General features: G+C 45.7%; 1 pseudogene; it reads right to left on the reverse strand.

Annotated features, from left to right (window-relative positions):
* Positions 1–454: 454 nt before the first annotated feature.
* On the reverse strand, positions 455–5786 carry LOC123059892 (disease resistance protein RGA5-like; annotated as a pseudogene).
* Positions 5787–6215: the final 429 nt, after the last annotated feature.

Raw genomic sequence — 6215 nt, forward strand, 5'->3', positions numbered from 1 at the left:
ATCTATACCTGATTCACCATCGACAATGGGGACAAGACACCATTATGCGCTGCGTGATGGTAGGATGGGACGAGGCCGATCAAGTTTACTAGAGATTTTCCATGGAACATTTATTCGAGTAACAACTTTGGAACATTCTCTTGCATGTCCAGATTAACAATGAATGTTGAGGATGCTGGTTCTTGGAGCTGCATGTTAAGAGCATCTCTAACAGACCCCGTAAAATTTGGACCCAGAAAACGTGTTTACAGTTCGCTGCAGATCAAATTTGCGGGGCGAATTCGTGCGCTGCAGATCAGACCCCGTATATGAAACTGTAAAATTTGAAGAAAAAAACATTTGCGCGAGAAATTTGCAATGCCATTCATCGTACATAGTTGATCATCATACTACATCATAGATAGTTGTTCATCATACTACTTCATGGTACTACATAGGGGGAGGGGAAGGGGGGGGGTCTGCGGGCCGTACAGCGTACCCGAGCTTAGGCTACCAAAATCGACGGTGCGGCGGCGACAACGCGGCGGAGGAGCCGGAGAAGCTCAGTCCTCGTCGGAGTCGAGGTCGATCCAGACCTTGGCCTGCTCGGCCTTCATGACGCGCATGTCTGTCTCCTTGGATGCGTGCGCCTGTGACGCCCTGCTCGAGGAAGTTCTCCTCGATCTCGAGCTCATAGTGGCGGCACGCGTCGGCCTCCTCCCCCTCTCTCGCCGGGGGCTCCATGATGGCGCGCTCAAGGTGGTCCTCCTGCCCCGGGGGAGGTAATCTTCGAGGCTGATGATGTCTCGACGCGGCGGGTCCGCGTCGGCCTCGAGCTTGACGGCGAGCGGCCCGAGCTCCTCCGGCTCTCTCTTGACCGGAGTGAGCCGCGAGCTCGAGGCGCCCGCGGACGAGCTCCCCGTGGCAGAGAAGCCGGAGGAGGCACGACGGCGGACCGCGAGCTCGCACTCGTACTCGCCGAGCTCGCGGCATTCGAACGCCGGTGGCAGACGGCTCCCATAGTTGAGCCACTTCCGTGGCCACGGTAAACTTTTTACGGGCCGGGCCCGGGATACGGAGTGTTCTGGCAAGAAAAAGGGGCTGAACCCGTATACTCACCGGAATTATACGGGTTCCACCCTTTTACGGTGTCTGCTAGAGATGCTGTAAGTGGTATCTACTCGACCAAGTCGGCAACAAGGTACAGTTCCATGGTGCCACACCGACTTAATCCTTAAAAAGTGAAATAAGTTTATTGAACAAAATGAAATTTGTCCTTACAAATAACTGAAACGGTTTTCTTAAAGACAAATTGTGTTTTTAATTATCAAAATGGACGTGAAATTAGTTTATTTGAATACGTGAAATTAGTTTCCTAAAATGAGTGAAAGTAGATTTTTAATTAATTGAAATACGTTTTTTAAAAGAGTTGAAACCAGTTTTTTTAAATTATCGAGATCAATTTATTGAAAGAGTGAAATTGATTTTTAAAAATGGGTGAAGTTAGTTTATTGAAATCTATTTGTTCGAAAGAACCAAAATCAGTTTATTGAAAAGAGTGAAATCGGTTGAAATTACTGAGATATGTTTTCTGAAAGAATTGAAACAACTTATAGAAATGGATGAAAATTAGTTTTTTGAAATAATTGAAATCAGTTTTGGAAAGATTTGAAATTTGCTTTTAAAAATTACTGAAATATGTAAAAGAAAAAAAAATATTTCCGGTCCGATTCCGGACGGGGAGTCGGAAGGAAAGTGCCGTGGACCGTCTTCGACTCTGCTCCGGTACCGCATGGAACCGGATGACGGGCCTTTATGTACCTTCCCCGGATGATCGTGGAAGGAATTCCTTTCCTGAGGCTCCGATGACGACGACGACGGGATTCCAGCTCCAGCACAGCTTCCGCACCATCATCGATCCATCGCTGTTGCCGCCCAAGAAGAGGCCGACGAATTCCGCAGCGGCGATGACGACGGCTCGCAGCTCCAGCTAGTCGCCGGGTGCGGCCTCCCCACCGCCATCAAGATCCAGGAATCGCTGTTGCCGCCCAAGAAGAGGCCGACCAGCACCACCAGCGCCTCCTCCTCCTCCTCCTCATCTCTTCTGCTGGTTTCTCCTCCAATGAGGAAGAGACGGATGGATTACTACGTCGTCGACGCCGGCGCAAAGATGGCGGCCGCTCTGCAGCAGGCCGGAGCTGGGCCGGCGGGGGCGTGCGGCGCCATGGCCTCGAAGCGCGCCAGGAAGGCCAGCTCCAGATACAGCGCCGACGTGTGGACGCAGTGAGCAGAGTTGGCTGACAGATTACAAGGCTTTCATCGCCGGGAGCATCAGAACCTCTAACTGCAGACAGATACTACTGTATTTGGGAAGGATCTGGACTGGAGCATGTAGCATCGTAAGAGAGTGCGATCAATTCTATAGCCCATTATTAATTGTTTAGCTTCCTTGGCCAGGTATGTGCAACGGTAGTAACCTCTGCAAAAGTACAATTTAACAAGAAACCAGGGGGGAAATTGGAGTTTCAGAATTGTTCAGAAGAAGCCTTTGCTAACCTTGGGTGCTTGGCGTCAAGGATATCTTTCTGGCCGTACTTCCTCCAGCTGAAGCCGTCATCAAGGAGGCGCCCAAGGAACAGTGAATCGTCAACACACTCAATGTTAGCTGTAGGACGACGTGAGCGCATATCAATGGCCTTCCTTAAGGCTGACACTGCAGCCCTTGTACTGGATTTATCGGCACCACATCCCCCAACAATTACAAGGATTTCCTTGGGGACTAACAGGTGCTCGATGACTGTAGGTGCACCGCCATAGAGAAAATTGAGCCTGACCTCAAGCTTTTCGAGACTGGGCATTGCCCCTGCCTCAAAAGTCAGTTGTGATATCCTGATGCAGGACAGCCTGAAATGCTTAAGACTAGGGAATCCCATTCCAGATATGACTACCTTCTCTTCAGATTCAGGAGTTCCTTCAATGTGCAATTTGAGGTGGTTAAGAGATTGCAACTGTGCAAGAATTCCAATATCATCCTCCAACACCTCAACTGTGAGATCAAGGTCAATGAGGTTATGGAGCTCTGCAATCCACTTAGGAACCCTCGGAAACATGCACAACATATGAAGCCTCCGAAGAAGGTAAGGAGAAGCAGACGAACTCAACACATACAAACTGTTGATGTTAGAATCCGTGTGCAAATATCTGAGGTTGCAAAGTTTTTCAAGGGAACATCTCAAAACATCCAAGCGCAATTCATTCATGTTCGTAAAACTGTAACATATTCGAAGATCCCTCAAATTGGTCAGATTTCCAAGGTCTCTGATGTTGTCTATAGAATTCAAGCCCACATCAAACTCTTGCAGCGTACATAAAGATTTCATGTTGCCAATCCCGTTGGGCAAATTTGTCCTACTAGGGATGATCAGGTGCTGCAACCGGCGCAAATGAATAACATCTGACGGAACTTCCAGAGGACATACTCCTAACTCCAAGGTCTCCAATTGCTCTAGTCCCCGAATTTTCCTTGGTAACACTATTTCACCATCTGCTTTGACTTTTAGATACCTCAGTTGGAACAAATGAGATATTCTAGTGAGATCAGGTATCTCCGACCCATGGTTTCCAATTGTAAACTCAAGAGTTAAAACTCGGAGATGCTTGAACTTCAAGAGAGGAGGTGCATATGCAGAGGTACCAAATCTCGCCAGCGCTCTTACTTGTGAGAGCTGGGTGGTTTCCAACATTGCACCATCTATTATACCATCCAGATAGTACTTCACTACTATGATCTGTATCAACTGGTTGAATGATGCCTCTATTAACAAGCTCGTTAAAATAGCACTCTGCAACATCCTCTGGCCATTGCCCATGTGCTTTACTTACAAAACCTTGGGCTACCCATTGCCTGACCAAATCACTTTTCTTGATTATATAGTCCTCTGGATACATACCCAAATAAAGCATGCATGTCTTCAAATAGTGAGGAAGATTTATGTAACTAAGGCTCAGTATTTGCCTCATTCCTTCCAATGTTGGATTCACCTCAAAATTAGGGCCCAGAGAATTCATTATGTGCACCCAATGCTCCTTCAATTTGTTTCGCTCACTAGCCAAAAGGCTAGATATAGTCACAATTGCAAGAGGCAAGCCGCCGCATCTTTTCAAAATTTGAGCTGAAACTTCTTCCAAGTACGGAGGGCAAGCATCTTCTAAACCAAATACTTGTTTAAAAAATAGCTTTCTTGAGTTTTCTTTGCTTAGTGACTTCATCTTATAAACATAGTCACGTTGATGGCAGCAGCAAGCTCTAGCCACAGAATTAATTCTGGTAGTTGCTATTATCATGCTACCGTACATATTTTCTGGAAGAGCACATCTAATAACATTCCATGTAGTTTCATCCCAAATGTCATCAATTACAATCAAGTACCTGCAAAATTATTTCATATAAACTACGATAAGTACCAGGCAATAGTGAACTATAGGCAAAAGTAAAATATAAACGAAAGAATACTCAGTCTCTGCAACTGCATCTGAAAGAGCAAAAACACCAAATGGAACCTTTATTACTTGAACGTTAAAAATGCAACTGTACTTGTCTATGTATTGAACTAATAGTGGTTAAAGTTGAATATTCTGTCCGCATTTGTGAGAATGAGTTGATTTGAGGAACTTTATTTTCAGAATAAATGAAATCAGTTATAGGATTCTATAACTAGTTTCTCTAGTGAACCACAAGCATAGAACATCTACAGAGGGTACATAAATTTCGCTGAAAGAGTACTAGCAAGATAAAAAGAACAGATGCGAGACCAAACAATACAAATTACTTTGGATGACAGTCAATTCTGAACAGGCGTACCTCTTATCTATAAGGAATTCTCTGAGTTCACTGATCAGTTCCTCCTCAGCCCATATTTCCATGTTGGTTCCCTCTGGCACTCCATGGACTTGAGAGAGCATTCTTCTCAAAATCATTCTTATGTTTGGTTTCTGGGACACAGAAACGAAAGCTTGACACTGGTACTGCCACTTTAGCCTGTGGTAAATCTGGTTCGCAAGTGTAGTCTTACCAAGCCCTCCGAATCCAACTATGGAGAGGACCTTTGTCAGTTGCGCAGGACTACCCTCTTCACTCGCCATCAGCCGAATTAATTCATCCCTCGGCCCGTCGATACCCACAAGGCCCGCAGTGTCTGCGTAGAGTGCCAGGAGGCGAAGGTCTATGGTTGTCTTGTTTTGCTTTGAGACAGCATCATCAATCTTGTACCTCATGCGTCGCTCGCTCACCTCCATGACACGGCCCTTGAGGCCTCGGAACTCCTTCGCGACCCTATGCCGAGTGTTCATCGTCGTCAACAAGTTCATGCTCCTCTGAATGAATCCCTTAAATCCATGCGGTTCGCAGTCGGACTCACATTCCACCAGGACTATGAACTCGTCAACACTATCCTCGATGTCATAGGACAAATCACACACCTCCTTCGCCCATAACTTGGCTTGCTTGTCGGGCTCCTCCTCCGCCTCCGACATCCTCTCCAGGAATGCTCGCATACTCTCGAGCTCAGCTTTAAGGAACATGATCTCTCCTTTGGCTCCCTTGAGCAGCTTGTACTTGCCGGCGAGCAGATTGCCAAGCTTCGCAATCACGAAGCCTATGGCGCCCCGCGACACGCTCACCACTGCTGCCTCCATGCACCCAGCAGCAGCACAACCAGGACAGAGTTTCCTTCTTTTTTTCTATCTATAGAGGAAAGAACTTAAATCACATTTTCAATTCTGAAGTTGCTAGCCACACCCAGGACTGATTTCCCCGGTTTTGAAGTTGAGGGACCAAATCTAGACTCCGTCAAGAATTAAGGGATGAAAAATATACTTTTCTCTTTTCTATTCTTTGATGAGGCCCACTAGTGGTAGCTTGCATTGGGGAGAAAAAATTAATATACTTCCTCCATTTTTGTATACAAGTCCACAAATTCGGATTACAGATACCAACATAAAATTTAATGCCTGCTTTACAAGTCAACTTTTTTTCTTGTTTACTAGGATCATTAATACTTCGTATGCATGCAAAGAAAATGAGTGGAGGAAGTAGCCGGCTGTCATTATGACTGCATGTATACAAGTATCAAACAGGTTGTTAGTATGAGAAAATATCATTAATTTTGCCTCGATTACTGTTTGTGGCCTTGTATAGATGCAAAATGTGTATTTCATAATGACCTTGTATATAAAAA

Source organism: Triticum aestivum, chromosome 3A, assembly GCF_018294505.1.
Source record: "Triticum aestivum cultivar Chinese Spring chromosome 3A, IWGSC CS RefSeq v2.1, whole genome shotgun sequence".
Classification (NCBI taxonomy): Eukaryota; Viridiplantae; Streptophyta; class Magnoliopsida; order Poales; family Poaceae; genus Triticum; species Triticum aestivum.